The sequence below is a fragment of the Meles meles genome, chromosome 5 (assembly GCF_922984935.1).
Source record: "Meles meles chromosome 5, mMelMel3.1 paternal haplotype, whole genome shotgun sequence".
Lineage (NCBI taxonomy): Eukaryota > Metazoa > Chordata > Mammalia > Carnivora > Mustelidae > Meles > Meles meles.
Genome location: NC_060070.1, coordinates 121,508,230 through 121,527,879, shown reverse-complemented (window position 1 = coordinate 121,527,879; position 19,650 = coordinate 121,508,230). Strand labels below are relative to the sequence as shown.

General features: G+C 47.0%; 1 long non-coding RNA gene across 3 annotated transcripts; it reads right to left on the bottom strand.

The window, feature by feature from the left end:
* Positions 1–1,287: 1,287 nt before the first annotated feature.
* Positions 1,288–19,039, bottom strand: LOC123941257. Of its 3 annotated transcripts, XR_006818241.1 has the most exons (4): positions 18,554–19,039; positions 16,665–16,757; positions 3,615–3,739; positions 3,083–3,317 (listed from the first exon to the last, which is right to left on the bottom strand). It is a non-coding gene; the product is annotated as an uncharacterized LOC123941257 (long non-coding RNA). The 3 variants fall into 3 exon arrangements; XR_006818242.1 differs by lacking the exons at positions 3,083–3,317; positions 3,615–3,739 and adding an exon at positions 1,288–1,495; XR_006818243.1 differs by lacking the exons at positions 3,083–3,317; positions 3,615–3,739 and adding an exon at positions 7,252–7,306.
* Positions 19,040–19,650: the final 611 nt, after the last annotated feature.

Sequence of the window (19,650 nt, the reverse complement as noted above, 5' to 3'; positions counted from 1 at the left end):
GCTCTCTCTGTGGCCTCTGTGGCTTTTTCTCCATTGTGGGCTGTGTGGTCAGCCTCCTGAGAAGAGGCCCCTCCACACACCTTACAGACACACCACACTTCTTCCCATCAGGAAGAAAAGGAGAAAGGGCCTCGTTGTCTTAGAAAGTTCCTCTATATCCATTACACTCACAGAGCTTTGTCGATTATGAAGGATCGAGTAGCCTGAGCTAACTTCTAGAGCTTTCTCTCCACCCTCAGCGCTCAGGACACTTCTTGCCCTGTGTCAGAAGCTGGGAGCAAGAGCTAAAGGTTTTGCCACGTTGCTCACGTTCACCGGCCTTCTGTCTGCGGCCGTGGTCGGTGCCCTGGACACACACATTCCCACACTCGCTGCAGGAGTGGCGCTCTCTGGTGTGAGCACACGGATGCACCAGAACGTGTATGTTTCTCGAGGCTTCCTCATGCTCCTTCCCTCCATCAGACTGCACCGAGAAGTGCAAACTTCTCTCCAGCAGATTTTCCGCTCAGCAGTAGGTCATGACTTCCCAGTGGACCTCTTCCCACACTCGCCATACTTGAAGGATCTTTTCTCCTAAGACTTCTTGTGATTTCTCGGGACTCAGGGGATTCGACAAAATTAGATCTCTGGGGCCCAGCCTCTGGGAGTTCTCCCCACGCCTTCCCTCCACACTTAGCATCCTTGGAAATGCCCTGCTTCCCAGCTGACTCCACTTTCCCAGCTCTGCTTTCACTGCCTGACAAAGAAAAACACCTGCATGACCATGACCAGAGGATAGCCATGGGTAGCCGCTGTGCACCAAAACCAACCTGAGAACAGAACCAGCGAAGAGAGAATGCTGGGGTGCGGCCTTCATCCTCCCAAGCCTCCGTGGGAAGGGAGGGAAGGGGGCTCGGACCGGTCCAAGAGGCCGCAGACGGAGAAGGCCGGAGAAGGCCGAGTGTGCTGGTAACATGCAGAGAGTGGGAGGGAGGAACGAAGGGCCGGGCAAAACACCTAGGGGGTGAACAGGGAAGTTAGCTGATGTGTAGAGACGAAATGAGTCCCCAGAGGGAAGGGAGTAAGTCAACACAGCAGCAGGTACAGGGGAACGGCTGCTGCGAATTTCCTTGGGGTCTTCATAGCCCGCAGACAGACCAGGCAGAGGCAGGGGCATCAGCCGCTGTCCTCTGGGTGCTGATGGCTAACCCAGGGGCGAGGAAAGGCGCACTGGGATGTTCCTATAGAAGTTTCTATACGATTTCCCCCTAGTGGCTGAGAGAACAAGAGAAAATGAGGACTCATCTGAATCAGCCTTCTGCCCTCAGTACGCCAATGTTCCGGAAGGCACACAGGCAGGAGCTGCCTCAGGAGGGACGCTAGTGGACTCCCCTCACTCACTGGGGTGAGCGAAGCCCTCCATCCGCAGCGGCGGATCTGGTAGCCGTCATGCTCCCCCCTTGTTCCAGGACAATGATCGAATGAGGCGGGGGAGAATAAAATTCTATTCATAGCACTGGAAACAGGAAAAGGGAGATAATGGACCCAAAGCAGCCACAGTCCCTCTGCCAATATGAAACAGACACGGCCGGAGATGCCAACAGGCTGGGCTGCTCTCTAAGGGGACAGCCATCTTGGGCCAGAAGTTGAACTCCCATGGTCAAGTTCTTCGAGACAAACACAGGTCACCTGGGGGCTGGAGAGGGTAGACTCAGATCCCAAGAAAGGTGCCCATTACCAGCAAGGGAAGTATCAGAACCCAACTATGGGAAGCAGGGGGACAGGCAGCTAACAAGGATTCAGAATCTAAACCAAGTCAGGTCTCGTTCCCAAAATTCTCCACCATGTCTTTTTTTTTTTTTTTTAAGATTTTATTTATTTATTTGTCAGAGAGAGAAAGAGAGAGAGCACAAGCAGGGGGAGCAGCAGACAGAGTGAGAGGTAAGCAGAAGGAGAAGCAGGCACCCCGTGGAGAGGGAACCTGTTATAGGACTCAATCTCAGGACCCTGGGATCATGACCTGAGCCAAAGGCAGACGCTTAACCGACTGAGCCACCCAGACGTCCCTCTCCATCGTGTCTTAATGAAGATTCCTCTCGGAAGGGTCAGGCAATGCCAGTCCCTGTGAGTGACGAGTATGGCCGGGGCCTCGCACATCCTCAGAGGTCACCCAATCCCCAAACACAGGATTTCTGCTGCCACCAAAAGAATAACCCCTGAGGGATTTTTCAACATGAAAGGGGCAGTTCTGAGTCTGTGTTTATACCTGAGGAGCAGGGACAGCTATGGAACAAGACAAGGGTCTTCCAGCAGGGAAGGGGATGGTTAGGGCTGCCGTGGTCAAGCAAATGCAGTGGCAATGAAGGTGCAAGGGAAAACTGGATTTCCCTCCCCTGCTCTCAATGCTTTTGGTCACCAAATATGTGTGTGTTCGGGGGTGCCCCTACACCAAACAGTTCTCCGACACCAGCTGGGTGGCCTGCAATTTTTTTTAAAAGATTTTATTTCTTTCTTTGAGAGAGAGAGCGAGCACGAGTGCACGCGCGCACAAGTAGGGGGAGGGGCAAAGGAAGAGGGAAAAGGAGAAGCGGACCCCCCACTGAGCAGGGAGCTGGATGGGATGTGGGGGCTCAGTCCCAGGTCCATGAGATCATGACCTGAGCCGAAGGCAGATGCTTGACTGACTGAGCCACCCAGGTGCCCTGCAATTTTTTTAAGATTTTATTTTTAAATTTTTTTAACTTTCTATTATCATTATTATTATTTTTTAAAGTACTCTCGACATCAACATGGGGCTTGAATTCACAATGCCAAGATCAAGAGTCACACGCTCCACTGTGTGAGCCAGCCAGGTGCCCCAAGGGAGTCCCATGATTTAACTCACCTCTGACACTGTCTACGTGGAGAGCGCATCAGATCCTACAGGTTAAGGGCACAGTTCCACTGGCCCACCGACCCTTCGGATGCCAATCGCCAAGTCCAAGTTGTCACCTGCACTTCTGACTGACCAGTTCTAAATCAGAGGTTCCCAGGAGCCCCTCCTCAGGTGCGATTAACTTGCCAGAGCCGCTCTCAGGACTCAGGAAAATGGTTTATTTTACTATTGCCAGTTTAATACAGAGGGTATTGAAAGATGTGACTACACAGCTCTACGTGAAGAGATACATAAGCAGAGCATAGCCGCTTCTGTCCCCGGTGGACTCAGCCTGTGCCAAATCCCGGCAAACGGACGTGTTCTTGTTCATCAAACCAGAAGCACTCATCAAATCTCCCTGCCCGGCAGCTCTTCCTGGGCTCACACCCAGTCCTCTTCCCTTCCCACAGGCTGGCAGGTGGAGCTGAGAATTGCAACCCTCCAATTACTGGGTCTCTCTGGTGACCAGTCCCACCCTGAGCCTAGCCGGGTACCCTGCCTGCCCTAAGTCCCCTCGTCAGCATGAACTCCTGTGTACTTGGAAGGGGACTCCTTAAGAGTAACAAGAGACAATCCTATCACCCAGGAAGTTCCAAGGGTTTTAGGAGCTCAGTGCTAGGAATCAGGGCCAAAGACCAAATATATTTATTATACCACAGGAAGGAATCAATTAGGTGGCCAGGCAAGGTCTCGTGAAGCAGCCGAAGGAAGCAAAGCTTACCAGACCAAGGGCTAGGGCTGTGGCCGCCATGGCCACCATGACAACCACTACGGGGCCTCAGGACTTCCCTCTGCAGAGGCTGGGGACTTCAGGGCCACAATCAGCAGAGGCTGGGAGAAAAGTTTCTGAGGACCAAAAAAAAAGAAAAAAAAAAGAGGCGGTCCTCTGCCTTGTACACCGACCCATTCCTGATGCCTGGGGAGGAACCAAACGCACAAGGCAGGAATATTTCCAGAAGGGGGAGTGCGCACAGCCCTGCAGTTCTGACCCTATATTTAAATATGCTCCAGAAACCAGACTCTGAGGCATCAACGGACAGTAAGTCCCCAGCATCCCTCCTGAGGAAGACAAGTGGGTTTCACTTTAGAATTTAAAAATCTTCCCACATATACCCTAATGATCTGGACTTGGGCCCCTAAGTAAGTAAACAGCTAAGTGTCATAAATAATCAATAATTAGGGAGACATGGCACGTCTCGGCAGTGAAATACTATGAGCTATAGAGAGAATAAAGTAGACCTATACAGAAAAGACCTGGAAGTGTTTCATGACGCAGTATGGTGCTGTAAGTGGAAAACCAAATTTCAGCTTGATGTTTATAAAAAACATACAAGGGCGCCTGGGTGGTTCAGTGGGTTAAAGCCTCTGCCTTCGGGTCAGGTCATGATGCCAGGGTCCTGGGATCGAGCCCCGCATCGGGCTCTCTGCTCTGCAGGGAGCCTGCTTCCTCTTCTCTCTCTGCCTGCCTCTCTGCCTAGTTGTGATTTCTCTCTGTCATAAATAAAAAATATTTTAAAAAAATAAAATAAAAAACATACAAGCTTACAAATTGGAATGAATTTATTCTAAATTCTTGAAGGAAAGGATTAAGAGAGGTATCCATTCACTTTCCACATTTTTTTTTACACAAAGAGTTTAATGAAAAACATTTTCTCTCGAATTTTTTATTATGCTAGGCTATGAACATAAAATGTATTTATTTCTTGAGTTTTTTACAAACAATAGCAAAGACCTCTTTCTCACTCATGTCATAGCCAGGCTGTGGCTGCTCACGGCTTTGCTTTGTGGCACTCAGGCTGAAAAACCAAGCCCAACCAGCAACCACTCTCTTTTCTAAGCACTTATTTATGAGAGAGAGAGACAGAGAGAGTATCAGGGGAGAGGCAGAGGGAGAGAATCTTCAAGCAGACTCCCCACTGAGCGCAGAGCTCACGCAGAGCCTGACATGGGGCTCAATCCCGTGACCCTGAGATCATGACCTGAGCCCAAGAGCCAGAAGCTTAACCAACTGAGCCATCCAGGTGCCCCACAACCACTTTTTTTTTTTAAGTTGTGGTACAATGTATAGAACATAAAATTTATGTAGTCATTCTTAAGCATAAGTAATTATGTAGTAATTTTTAAATTTTAAGTAAAATTTATTAAGTAATTTTAATGGTATTAAAATTACTCTGTTCTGCAACCTTCTCCAGAACTTTTCTCATCTGCCCAAAGGGACACTCCACAGCCATTAAACAATAACCTCCCCCCAGCCCCTGGCAATCACCCCTCTACTTTCCGTCTCTGGGAAGTTGGCTCCTCGAGGTACCTCCTCGTAAGTGGACTCAAACAGTATTTGTCCTCCGTGACTCTCTTACTGCACTAATACAATGTCCTAATACTGTACTAATACAATGTTCATCCACACTATAGCACGGGTCAAAATTTTCTTCGTTTGAGAGGCACCTGGGTGGCTCAGTCAGCTAAGCGTCTGCCTTTGGCCCAGGTCATGATCCCGGGGTCCTGGGATCAAGCCCCGAATCGCATCGGGCTCTCTTCTCAGTAGGGACTCTGCTTCTCCCTCTCCCTCTGGCCACTCTACCAGCTTGTGCTCTCTTGCATTCTCTCTCTCTCTCAAATAAATAAATAAAATCATTTTTTAATATTATCTATTTATTTATTTGACAGAGAGGGAGATCACAAGTAGGCAGAGAGGCAGGCAGAGAGAGGGGGGAAGCAGGCTCCCCGCTGAGCAGAGAGCCAGATGGGGGGCTTGATCCCAGGACCCTGAGACCATGACCTGAGCTGAAGGCAAAGGCTGAACCCACTGAGCCACCCAGCTGCCCCATAAATAAAATCTTAAAAAAAAAAAAAAAAAGAATTTCTTTCCCTGGAAAGGCTGAAAACATTCCATTGTAAGGATACCATGTTGTATTTCTCTAGTCCCCCAGGGGCGAATATCTGGGTCGCTTCCCCCTTCTGTATTATCACTTCTGCTGTTATAGGCGTGGGTGTGCAAATACCAGAGTCCCTGTTTCCAGTTCTTTTGGGAATATGCCAAGAAGCAGAATTGCTGGGTCATATGGTAATTCTATTTGAATTATTTTGAGGAACTGCCAGACCAGTTTTAATAGTGGCCGCACAAGGGTTTATGATTTCTCCACTAGCCTACCCCAGCACTTGTAGTTTCTGTTTTGCTCTAATAGTCATCGTAATGGGTGTCAAGCAGGATCTCGCTGTAGGCTGGATTGCATTTCCCTGATGATTAGTGATGCTGAGCACCTCTTCCGGGAAATGACTATTACTAAAATGGTCCTTGGCCCATTTTTTGATGGAGTTGTTTGTTTTTAATTGCAGGAGTACTTTATTTACTTACTTGAGAGAGTGTGTGGGAGCGAGAGCACAAGGGGGGAGGTGGGAGAAGAGACAGAGGGAGAGGGAGAAGCAGACTCCCTGTTGGGGACTCAGTCCCAGGACCCCGGGATCATGACCTGAGCTGAAGCCAGACGCTTAACCGACTGAGCCACCCAGGCACTCCTAATTGTAGGAGTACTTTATATATTTTGGATCTCTTTCAATTTTTACAGACTTTCCAAAAAACTTTTTGCATGGAACATGCCTACAATTCAAGAATGTCTCAGAAATACCATTTACAGTTGGATTGGGATTTTGGTGATTTTTTTTTAGCTTTTTATTTTGGAATAATGACAGATCTCACAGGATCTTAGATACCTGCGTCTGGAGTTAAAATAGCATCACCAGGCTGAACGTAAAGGCAGAGTAATTATGCAAAGCTGAGCAGGAGAGCTAGTCTCTTAGCCCACCTCTCCCCTCCTCCCAAAGGCCACTTAATTCACAAATCAGAATGGGAAAACTATAGTAAAGGGAATCTGCAAAAGGGAAGAGTGACAAGGGCCATCCCTTCATATGTATTACGAAGTTATTCTGCTTTCACTGAGAACATCCCCAGAAAAAAAAATTCTATCAAGGGTAGGCAGTGGAAATCATACTTTCTTTTTTTTTTTTAAGATTTTATTTATTTATTTGACAGAGAGAGATCTCAAGTAGGCAGAGCAGCAGGCAGAGAGAGAGAGGAGGAAGCAGGCTTCCTGCTGAGCAGAGAGCCCGATGCGGGGCTCGATCCCAGGACCCTGGGATCATCACCTGAGCTGAAGGCAGAGGCTTTAACCCACTGAGCCACCCAGGTGCCCCGAAATCATACTTTCTACCAAAAATGAATTGTGACAAATAAGAGGACAGACTTTTCAGAAAGCTCTTCCACTGTGATCAGAGGCTGCGAGTCACCTACCGACACCACTCACCTTTCCTACGAACAGAAGCACACTCGTCGTATTCAGGGGAACAAAGGGCCCAGCTAAAGAGGCCACATCTTCCAGTCTCTCCCGCAGCCAGGACTGGTTACAGGATACAGTTCTGGCCAATGAAATGAAAGCCAGGAAGTCACTAGACAGGGCTTCCAGAAGGTTTTTTCAAGTCCTCTTATTTAAAAAAGTGTCATGGGGCGTCTGGGTGGATCATTCAGTTAAGCCTCTGCCTTCAGCTCAGATCATGATCTTAGGGTCCTGGGATCGAGCCCCACACGGGGCTGTTTGGTGGGGACCCTGCTTCTCCCTCTGTGATCTCTCTCACTTTCATGACCTCTCAAATAAATAAATAATAAATTTTAAAAATACAGATAAAAAAATAAGAAGTGTGATCCTGTTAGAAATGCAGAATCTTAGGCATTTAGTCCAACCTACAGACTGGGGATCTGCATTTTTACAAGAACCCCTGTTGGTTCACATATGCGTTTCAAGGTTTGAGAAGCGGTGCTTTAAGAGGAGTTTTTAGCTTCCTCTTCCTTCCTGCCTGGAATGTGAATGCCATGGCCGGGCCTCCAGGGGCCCTCTTTTGACCACAATGTGACCTCAAAGAAGCCACATGCTAAGGAGGATAATGAAAAAAACCGGAAGGAGCCTGGGGGCACTGATGACATCATGGACCCCCCACGCTCTCCAGACTGCCTGCCCCAGACTTCTTGAACACAAGAGAACAACCTCTACCACGTGCAGCTATACCGAGAAGGAACCACTCCAGATGTACAGACTAGAAGAAAAAAATCAGAAAGCTCTCAGCAAGAAGCACAGTGAACTGTTACTGGATCATAAATTATACATCATCATCCCATTTTAAGTTAATATAGGTAGGCACATGTAAGTACATAAAAATGCCCAGGGATGGGGCGCTGGGTGGCTCAGTGGGTTAAGCGACTGCCTTTGGCTCAGGTCATGATCCTGGAGTCCTGGGATCGAGTCCCACTTCGGGCTCCCTGCTCTGCAGGTAGTCTGCTTCTCCCACTGCCCTCTCTCCTCTCATGCTCTCTCTCTCTCTCAAATAAGTAAATAAAATCTTAAAAAAAAAAAAATGCCCAGGGGCGACTGGGAGGCTCAGTCCGTTAGGCGTCTGACCCTTGATCTGAGCTCAGGTCTTGATCTCAGGGTCATGAGTTCAAGCCCCCATATGGGGCTGCATGCTGGGCATGGGGCCTACTTAAAAGAAAAAAAAAATGTCCACAGGATAGAAGCATAGACATTAAAATGCTCATAGTGTAGGTGGTGGAATTATGAGTACATTTAATTTTCTTTACACCTTCCTTTTATTGACTGAATTTTTCATATTCTGCATGAATTTCATTTTATAAGAAGAGAGGTGGTTTTTAAAAGGTAGAAAATACATGTGCCCTACATAGAAGTACACCTTAAGGTAATTTTTTTAAAAGGTATAATATTGAACAGAATAAAGAACTGCCGGGTTCAGCCCACCTGGCTCAGCTGGAAGAGCACGTAGCTCTTGATCTCGAAGGTCATGAGTTCAAGCCCCACATTGTGGGTAGAGATTATTTAAATAAATAAATAAACTTTACCTAAAAAAAGAAAAAAGGACTGGGAGTGGGCCGACGGGAAAATAGCGACTAAAGCGAAAGCAACTTCACTAGACTAATGACGACAAGGGGCCTCACATGGAGTGTAAGTTGCACACCCTTGACTCCTGAAGCCCTAAAAACTTCCAGGTCACATCACACACATTTCTGACTAAATGTCTGTTCACTGGCTTGAGTCATTCCTTGGTTTTCAGATTCCACTAAATAACTTCTGGCTACATTTCAAGATAAAATGATCTTCAAGGAGCAAAGACTAGTCACACTTGAGGCCCACGTACATGTAACCACTTCAAAGGCAGCTCAAAATACACTTGAACTGGCACAGCAAGCCTAAACCAAGGAGGGCCTTTCGGGATCCTTCCTTTAAGGGGAAACTGTTCGGACACACACACGTTTAAGGAAATGTTGTGTGTGTTTCCTTCTCTCCTTTTCCTTCTTGCGTGACTCCCCACACTCTGTATATAAGAACATTTCAAGAATTTTTTTTTAAAGATTTTATTTGTTCATTTGACAGACAGAGATCACAAGTTGGCAGAGAGGCAGGCAGAGAGAGAGGGAGAAGCAAGCTCCCCGCTGAGCAGAGAGCCCGATGTGGGGCTCGATCCCAGGACCCTGAGATCATGACCTGAGCCGAAGGCAGAGGCTTTAACCCACTGAGCCACCCAGGCGCCCCTCAAGAATTTTTTTTTTAAGATTTATTTATTTATTTGACAGAGAGAGACAGATGAGAAAGGGAACACAAGCAGGATAAGCGGGAGAGGGAGAAGCAGGCTTCCCGCTGAGCAGGGAGTCTGATGCAGGGCTCAATCCCAGAACCTTGGGATCATGACCTGAGCTGAAGGCAGATGCCTAATGACTAAGCCACCCAGGTGCCCCAGAACATTTTAAGAATTGAAACACACAGAGACACACACACACACTTTAAGCTGTCTTTTGAATACAGCTAAGTTAAAATGTGAATACAACATCCAAACTGGCAAAACTCACCCTGAACTAAAACCGTACCCAGAGACTGGCTCAGCAGATTCTAGCACATGGATGCCACCCCGTGAAATTCAATAATGCCCACACCCGGCTCTCTCGCACATACATTCATGAGGGGAAGAATTTTTATCTTTTTTGTTCATTGATGATCTCAAGCATCTAGAACAGGACCTGGCACATAGGAGGTGTGGGGAAGATTTTTTTTTTTTGAATGACTGCATATAGCAATAAACAAAGTCTTGCTTGAAGCAAAAAATTACCCGCAGACACACATTAAATCAATTTGCAAATGTCTCCAAGAGAAAAGGATATTGAATAGATTCCCACTAATCTCTGCATTCACCTGAATGTATAAAGCGAATACACAGGGGCGCCTGGGTGGCTCAGTCATTAAGCATCTGCCTTGGGCTCAGATCGTGACCTGGAATCGTGGGATCCAGACCCATATCGAGCCCCTCATCGGGGCCCTGCTTGGTGGGGAGTCTGCTTCTCCCTCTCCCCCCACTCTCATGCTCTCTCTCAAATAAATAAAGTCTTTAAAAAAATAAACTAAAATAATAAAGCGAACACACTTTTTATCAAGCAAATACTCAGATATTACAAACCCATGGATTCTCTCCACACAAGGCAATGGGAGGTATTTTACGGGGGACAAAGATGACAAGGTGGTATGGATAGATGATGGATAGCCATGTAAACTGTTGAGGTTCAGACCATGGAGATGAGATGGCAGGTACTTAGGACCCTAAGAGAGGCCGGAGAGACAAGATTAACCAGCTGCAGAACCCACCTCCCTCAGGCTCCTCCTAAAGGTGAGGATCAGAAGGCCGGGACGTGTGTGATTTGGGATTTGTATTCTTTTTTTTTTTAATTTTAATTTTTATTTATTTGACAGAGAGAGAGAGAGATCACAAGTAGGCAGAGAAGCAGGCAGAGAGAAGGAAGCAGACTCCCCACTGAGCAGAGAGCCGGATGCAGGGCTCGATCCCAGGACCCTGAGATCATGACCTGAGCCGGAGGCAGAGGCTTAACCCACTAAGCCACCCAGGCGCCCCTGGGCTTTGTCTTTGATGTAACTTGGAAAGCTGTGACATAGACAATCTTACTCAAACATCTTCAAATGTGTATTAACAGGCTACCACGTAGCTTGCTGAGGTGGGTTATTAAGATCAATGTCCTTTTTTTGAATTCTATGATATACTTTGACTTTCTGTATCCTTTTTATAGGGAATAGATGTGTGCCCAACTTGCAGAAATAGTCTAGTTCCCTTGCCAGATATATTTCTCACTGTAGATTCACATGCTGGCTAATTATAACAGCTTGGAAGTTACATAAACGCCCAACAATAGGGAATCAGTTAAGAATAAGATTCATTATAGTGCGTATGTATAAGACGACGCAGCCATTAAAAAACATGATGTAAAAGTAGATATTGCCACAGGAAAAAGTCCACAAATAGAGGGCATATAAAAAATCAGGTTATAAAACAGAAGTATCAAGTAATCCCAGCTATGTTTAAAAAACTACTCAAGAGGCAAAAAATTCAGGCACAACTTTCCTAAGCATGGGGTTATGTCTCAGGATACAATTAGAGATGACTTGTTTTACTCTGTAGTTTTGTGAATTTAGGTCTTCTTTTTAAAAAAAAATTATTTATTTGACAGAGAGAGACAGTGAGAGAGGGAACACAAGCAGGGGCAGAGGGAGAGGGAGAAGCAGGCTTCCCACTGAGCAGGGAGCCGGATGCAGGGCTTGATCCCAGGACCCTGGGATCATGACCTGAGCCAAAGGCAGACGCTTAACAACAGAGCCACCAGGCGCCCCTAGGTTTTATTTTTCTGTACTTTCCAAATTTTCTATACTGAACAAGAATTACTGTAATCAGAAAATAAGCAGCAATAATTTTTTTTTCCAATTTTCATTCAGATGACCTTAGGCAAGTTAATCAACCTGCCCGTGGCTTCTTTACCTATAAACGGTAGAGGTGAAGAAACCTTTAGGTTACTAGGATGTAAATGCTTAGAACAGGCCCTGGCAGGAGGGAACTGCTCGGTGAAGGCTAGCTATTAGCTCCGAAATTCTTGCGAGAATGGTGGTATGCGCCTGAGGTCGGCCCATCTCACCTGTGGCGACCCCACTTGTGAAGCCAGCCAGAGAAGCCAGTACGCTTCTCCATCCCTTTCCACTGTGAACAGCTAACAAAGGCAGAAAGGAAAATTTAGGGTTGAATTCACAAATTTCCAAGTCTTTAGGCAGCAGGGAAGAAATGGAAATGTGAATGAAGCAGCTGGGAATCTGACAGTTCTGGGAATCTGGAGGGGGTGCCATGGCTCCCTGCACAGGGGGGACTCTCTAGAAGTACCTCAACTCATTTATTTGTTTTATTTATTTATTTTTTTTTTATTTGTTTTATTTTTTTTAAGATTTTATTTATTTGACAGACAGAGATCACAAGTAGGCAGAGAGGCAGGCGGGGAGGGAGGAGGCAGGCTCCCTGCAGAGCAGAGAGCCCGATGCAGGACTCGATCCCAGGACCCCGGGATCATGACCTGAGCCAAAGGCAGAGGCTTTAACCCACTGAGCCACCCAGGTGCCCCACTTATTTGTTTTAAATATAAATTTATACATACATACATATAAATATATGTGTGTGTGTGTGTGTGTGTGTGTATTTTTTAATGTACTTGACAGAGATCACAGGTAGGCAGGGAGAGAGAGAGGGGGAAGCAGGCTCTCCGTGGAGCGGAGAGCCCGATGCGGGGCTCAATCCCAGAACCCCAGGATCATGACCTGATCCGAAGGCAGAGGCTTTAACCCACTGAGCCACCCAGGTGCCCCATATTTTTTTTTAAGATTTGTTTATCCTAGAGAGAGAGCTTGGGTAGGGGAGAGGAGCACAGGGAGAGGGAGACAGTCTTACGCAGATTCTGTACTGAGCACAGAGCTCAATGTGGGTCTCGATCCCACAACCCATGGACCACAACCTGAGCTGAAACCAAGAGCTGGGTTGCTTAACTAACTGTACCACCAAGGTATAAATTTTTTTAAAAGATTTTATTATTATTATTTTTTAGAGTGAGAGAAATGGAGAGCACATGAGTGGAAGGAGGGGCAGAGGGAGAGAGACAATCTCAATCAGGCTCCATGCCCAGCATGGAGTCTAACACAGGGCTCAATCCCAAAACCCTGAGATCATGACCTGAGCCGAAATCAAGAATTGGATGCCTAAGTGGCTGTGCCACCCACACACCCGTAAACATTTTATTTTTAAGTAATCTCTACACCCAGTGTGGGGCTCAGACTCACAACCCAAGATCAAGAGTTGCATGTTCTACTGCCCGGGCTAGCCAGGCACCCCAATTCAGCTTATTTTAAAAGCGGCACTAGGGGCGCCTGGGTGGCTCAGTTGTTAAGCGTCTGCCTTCGACTCAGGTCATGGTTCCAGGGTCCTGGGATGAAGCCCAGCATCGGGCTCTCTGTTCCGCCGGAAGCCTCCTTCTCCCCCTCCAGTTCCTCCTCCTTGTGCTTTCCTCTCTCGCTGTGTCTCCCTCTGTCAAATAAATAAATCAAAGCTTTAAAAATTAAAAAATAATAATAATAAAAGCAGGCACTGGCCTAACAGCTCACATCTACCCTGGAGCTGCCTGGTCCTTGCTATCAAGGAGCCTCGGAAAAAAGCAATTTAAAGTGACTGGAACGTGACAGGTGTTGACAGGCCACCCTCCTCAATGCTTCCTTCTCTTCAGGGTGTTTACAACCGCGTTTCAGGTATCTGTCAGCATCCCCTGGGGTAGGACGTTGCTAAAACACACAGCAATGGCCAGTTCCTCTCCTCACGCATCAGTGGCTGTATCACGGAGGCAGGCAGGCTGGTCTGACTGGTTCCAGTCAGAAGGACTGGGGAGAGAATTCAGAGGGTAGGAACTAATCCTGCAGCATGTGAGCTGTCTGACAATCCCAGGGACTGCACGATTTATTGTCACAATGGGGATACTTTTTACTTCTCAGAGTAGAAAGGAATGCTGTTGATAATCACACCGGGACATTGGGTCTTGACTGGAAATGCCTGAAACACAGCGGGGTATACAGCTACCTGATTAAAATCGAGGGGTTCCCTAAGGCCTCGGGTAAATTCCAGCTCGTCACCTGACAACTATCTACTTGCATGGCAGGAGGAAACCACTCTTTTCAAACCACTGCATACTAGCAAATAACCCAGAAGGCCTATTTCAAGAGCTTACTCCCCACAAAAGTTTGGGATCTTCCTCTCTGGAATCCTTGGGCTGAAAGCAGAGAGCTCTACAGCCAGGATGAGGGGCCCCGGTCCCCAGAGCTGATACAGCAGAAGACTTGCAGAAGGAAAGGCAGTAAAGATCCGTTGATTTCTCAGTCACTGGTCCCTTCCTAGATCCCTGATACCACACCAGCCTTAGGGAGGAGGAAGTAAAAGGGCTGTTCTAGACTCAGTGGGGTCAGGGGCTGTGCCACCAGTGAACCTCTGTTCCCCTTTCCTCACTGGACTCCAGAGGTTACAGGTCAGCCACTGGCTCAGAAGCTACCAGTGCAGTAATGACAGGAGGTCATGATTACGGGCCCAAGGCCACGTCCATGGCTGACGCCAGCTGGGACTGAAATTGATGTGCATTCTACCTAACAAGTGTCTTCCAAATTCTACAGCTGGAAAACAGGACTCCATTACTTTCCCATGGTCCGTTTGATAATTATCCTATTCAGCAATCTTCCTATGTTATGAATTTTTGGCTTCTCCAATTTGCCTCTCTTTTGCCTCCTCCTGCACTAATTAAGAGAATTCCAAGTCTGGCTTTGAAACCACAGAACTCCCCAACTACTGGTGAAAAAAGTCTCAGCAAGATCAGGCGGGAAAAATATTTCTCTGTTCTCCTAACAGCTGCAGAAAAGCAAGCACTATTCAATGTCTCCAAAGTGTTATTGCTAAGGTTATTATTTTTTTAAAGCTTTTATGTATTTGAGAGTGAGAGCACAAGCGAACGAGCTAGAGCAATGGGGAGGGGCAGAGAGAGAAGCAGATTCCTCACTGAGCAGGGAGCCGAAGGGGGAGTGGTGCTCGATCCCAGGACCCTGAGATCGTGATCTGAGCCAAAGGCAGACACTTAACTGATTGAGCCACTCAGGCGCCCCTTAATAAGGTGATTTTTAAGAAGTCTTTCAAGACTCCTGGACTTCAGACATTGTTAATACATCCTGGGAAAGTGATTTTTAAAGACTATAAATTTTAAAGACTTTAAAGTCTGTAATTCTGATTGCTTACTTATAATTGGTAGTCCTGGGAGGGTGTTGGGGGGGGGCAGTTGGTTGAGCATCTCAACTCTTAATTTTGGCTCAGGTCATAATCCCAGGGTCGTGAGATCAAGCCCTGCCTCCAGCTCTGTGCTCAGCTCAGAGTCAGCCTGACAGTCTCTCACCCTCTGCCCCTCCCCCAACTTGCATGCACTCCCTCTCTCTAAATAAATAAGTACAATCTTTAAAATAATGATAGGGTGCCTAGGTGGCTCAGTGGGTTAAAGCCTCTGCCTTTGGCTCAGGTCATGCCGAGCCCCTCATCGGTCTTTATGCTCAGCGGGGAGCCTACTTCCTCCCCTCTCTCTGCCTGCCACTCTGCCTACTTGTGATCTCTCTCTGTGTCAAATAAATAAAATCTTTAATAAAGTAAAATAACGATAATAATCTGTAGTCCTGGTAGCACTATTTAAATAGATACGTTAGGTTTTTTTTGGAAGATGTGATTTTTCATGCTTAAGCCAGGAGAGGATCATTATTAGAAACCTGATCTACTCATTAGAGCATGGAGATAAAAATGAATTAAAAAACACTGGCTTTATTGGATTTTGTTTTCAAACAGAATTTGACGATCAAATGTTTAACTTTATCAGCAATAAAGTGCCAACTGTTTCAATGTCTGGTGGCTGAACTTATTCTATTTGTCTTTCGCAGATCTCTGTAAGGACTGAGCCAAGCTGTCTGGGTCATAGGAAGTATACATGGATCCTGCACTGGGGCCAGGGCCCAACCCGCAGCAACCAGGAGAGAGCAGGGATGGGCTCTTGGCCCTTCGAGCAACCAGGGAAGGTCTTCACCTTCTATAGGCAATACAGCTGGTCGTGTCAAGATCACTTTCCAGTCCTCTTCCTGTTTAGCGGGATGAAAGTCCCAGTGATTTCACTAAGGGGACAGAAGTGAGGAAGGGGGGTTGGAGGTCCCATTGCCATCACCCAGACACCTTTTCTCAGTCCAATATCAGAAGAGAGGCCACTAGATTCAGACTGGTGCTTATCTGAACATGAGGGTTCTGAGAATTTGAGGGGGTCCAGAGCCAAAGTCCCATTCTCTACTCTGCCTCTATTTCAAAAAAAGAAAGAAAGAAAGAAAGAAAGAAAGAAAGAAAGAAAGAAAGAAAGAAAGAAAGAAAATGCAGATTCTAAACAGAACGCGTAAAAACTCTAAGAGCTGGGGCACCTGGCTGGCTCAGTCAGTAGAGTATGTGATTCCTGATCTCTCGGGGTCGTGAGTTTGAGCCCCATGTTAGGCACAGAGATTACTTTTTTTTTTTTTTTTAAGATTTTATTTATTTATTTGACAGAGAGAGAGAGATCACAAGTAGTCAGAGAGGCAGGGAGAGAGAGAGGGAGCAGCAGACTCCCTGCTGAGCAGAGAGTCCGATGCAGGACTCAATCCCAGACCCTGAGATCATGACCTGAACCGAAGGCAGAGGCTTTAACCCACTGAGCGACCCAGGCGCCCCCAGAGATTACTTTTAAAATAAAAATTAATTAATTAATAACATCCGGAGGGGGGGAACCCTATAAATGCTACTAAACTCTACTCACTTTAGAAATCCTAAGTTCACTGGGAACCACGGAGGGTGGGAAGAAATCCATCTGAAGTCTTCCTTTGCAGTAACTCTGAACCACAGTTCGGACCTGAGGGAAAAGGCTTGGATAGTCATTGGTAATAGTGAAACGACCCAAAAATAAATAAATAAAATAAATTAAGCCAGGAGGAGAAAACTAACTAGAATGAACCTATGTTCTTAACAAAAGAATTCACAAATGCTAGAATTCCTACGGTAATGGGTACACGTTGAAGGCAGAGCAGGACAGGGGTCCCAAAGGCCTTCCTGCACTCATCCTGCTATGGTTCTTCGCCCAGCTCAGATACACAGGGCTTCACCACTTTCCAAGTGACTTATCACTTCAGTTTTATAGACTGAAAATCCTATTCATGGGCAAGAAAAAGGATCAGCATGTTGAGGAATCAGGGAATGAGGGCAACTCTGCTAATGAAGGCCCTGATTTCATGACTCCAGGCAGGCTAACTGTCCTCCTCATTCCTGCCCCTTGGCCCCCACCCACTGGCTCTAGATATTCCATTTACTTCATTCTTTCCTCTTTTCCCATGACCAACTGTATACTTCCCAGTTTCCTACTACCTTGCTGTCCACTCTAACCTAAAAAAAAGCTTCTCAGAGAAAGGTTTTTCTGCTGCTCACCACAGAAATACAGAAAATGGGTAGAAAGCCTGGTCTGTGTTGCTGGTTTTCCAGATACCCTGCGAATCTCTTTTCTATTACCCCTTCGTAATCAAGGATGGATTTCAACTCCCGTTCGTACATACTTGCTCCAACACTGGGGGGACTCTTTCTAACTATAAAATACAGGGGCTGGCAAACTCCAGATGGGAATATTCTACCTTAATGTCCCTCCAAATTTGATCTAATTAAATCATTCTGATACAGGATTATAGTGGCAAAAGGAACCCAAGACTCATTTCCTATATTTGAGGGAAGCTGGAGAAATATGCTCTATAGGGCATAGTACACTCTGAGGCCCGGATGGGCCTGGTGGCCCATCTTTTTCATGTGTCTGGAATGAAAAGACCGTGGCAGTGGGCAGCCACTCCAGAAAGCTACCAGTCAGTCCCAGGCCTGGGATCCTGCTGTGGGGAGTGCTTATACAGAACTCTAGCTGTGAGAAAGGCAAGAATTGACAATGCTTAAAAAACTGCCCACGTTTAACGCCTCTTGATCTTGGGGTTGTGAGTTCGAGCCCCACATTGAGGCAGAGTTTATTTAGGAAAGAGAGAGAAGGAGGGAGAATTAATTATCTTGCCTCAGGGTCCAGCAGCACTTCAAGGCTCTCTGTCAAAATACTGAGGACTGGGACCTGTACAGCTCCATCCAGAGCACTTGCACGGAAAGAGGGCTTGCCCTACCAGTAAGGAGCATTTCAAACCAAGAGACATGCAAATTCCAAGCCTTTCCTCTAGCATAAAAATAAACAACATAGGGGCATTTGTGGGTGGCTCAGTCGGTTAAGCAATGGACTCTGGATTCGGCTCAGGCTGTGATCTCATGGCTCAGGGGATGAAGCCCCTCTCCACGTGGGGCTCTTGGCTCAGCGGGAGTTGGCTTAGTCTCTCCCTCTGCCCCTTCCCCCACTCGTGCGCTCTCTCTTCAAATCTATCTTTAAAATAAGTAAATAGAAAAATAATATAAGGAAGAAATAAACATTGAAATAACCCCCCAAAACAGAAGGTTGAGCTCTGTTATTAGGAAAATCTGAAGCTAGGGAAGCTCTCAGACCAGGAAGCGTTCCACAACACATGAGAAGGGAAATGCGAAGACCCCCCCCCCCCCCCAGTTAGTGAGAAGCTGCACTTAAGCCTTCCATTTGGACCGTCCAGTCGGACCGTCTGAGGGTCACAGGAGAGTTCTTACTCGGTGCCATGGCGTTTCCGTAATTCTTTTAATATCACGTTCGTGTAAAGAGCCTTCTTGGGCCAGTCCAGGCGACTGCACTCTTTGTTTCTGAAGCCCACGACCACATCTTCGAAGGTCACCGGCCCCAGCAACAGGAGGTTTTGTGCACTGTGACGCGGGGTCGTTGCAGCACCTGCTCCTCCAAGGATTAGGAGGGCTGGGAAGTTGAGGAGTGGGGGGTGGACGCGACTGAGAAGAGTCGCTCCGAGGGGTGTGGGGGGTACACCGAAGCTGGCACGGCCCTAATCACGAGGCACGAGGAGAGACACTGCTGGCGTCGACCTCCGCCGGGGAACTCGGGACACGCACACACTCCCCTCCGGCGCTGGCGGCACGGCTAGGTGAGGTAAACGGGAGAACAGAGGGCAAAACAGGGAAGTGCGGCCCTCAGCGGCTCACTCGCCATCGACCAGTGAAACCGCAGGGCTGTTCAACAGGCATGGGCCTCGGCCCCGCCCCCAGCCAACTTCCGTGTCCTCTCTAGGCTGCTCGGAGGACCTCGCGTCTCGGCGGGCCGCTCCATAAGGCGCCTGGACCGCGCGGCCCGTGGGTGCTTGGACCGGAAACAGGGCGTCCGGGGCCGTGGGTTAGGGCCTCGGCGATCCTGCTAGGCTGGCCCCGTACGCCTCGCGTTTTATGCCAATCATTAAAAAATACTCCCCCCCCCCCCGTTGTATTTCCCATTGGATAACCAAAGAAAGAGAGAGAAAAGCCAAACGCACCCCAAATATACAGAAATAACTACTGTTAACGTTTTATTTTTTTTGAAAAAATTTTTAACTTGAAGATTCCTTACAAGATTATTACAATAATCAATACAATGTGATATCACAATAAAGACAGACACACAAACGGAACTAAGTAGACTCAAAGCATAGCAATAAGCACCTAACAAAATACTCCATTACCAGATTGATACAACAGATAAATAGAAATTAAAACCGGAATTAGGTACTATCACATACCTACTAACATGACTGAAATTTTAAAATAGTAATGATAATCAAGTAAGGTGAGAATATGGAGCATCTGGAAGTCTCATTTTTACTGATGAG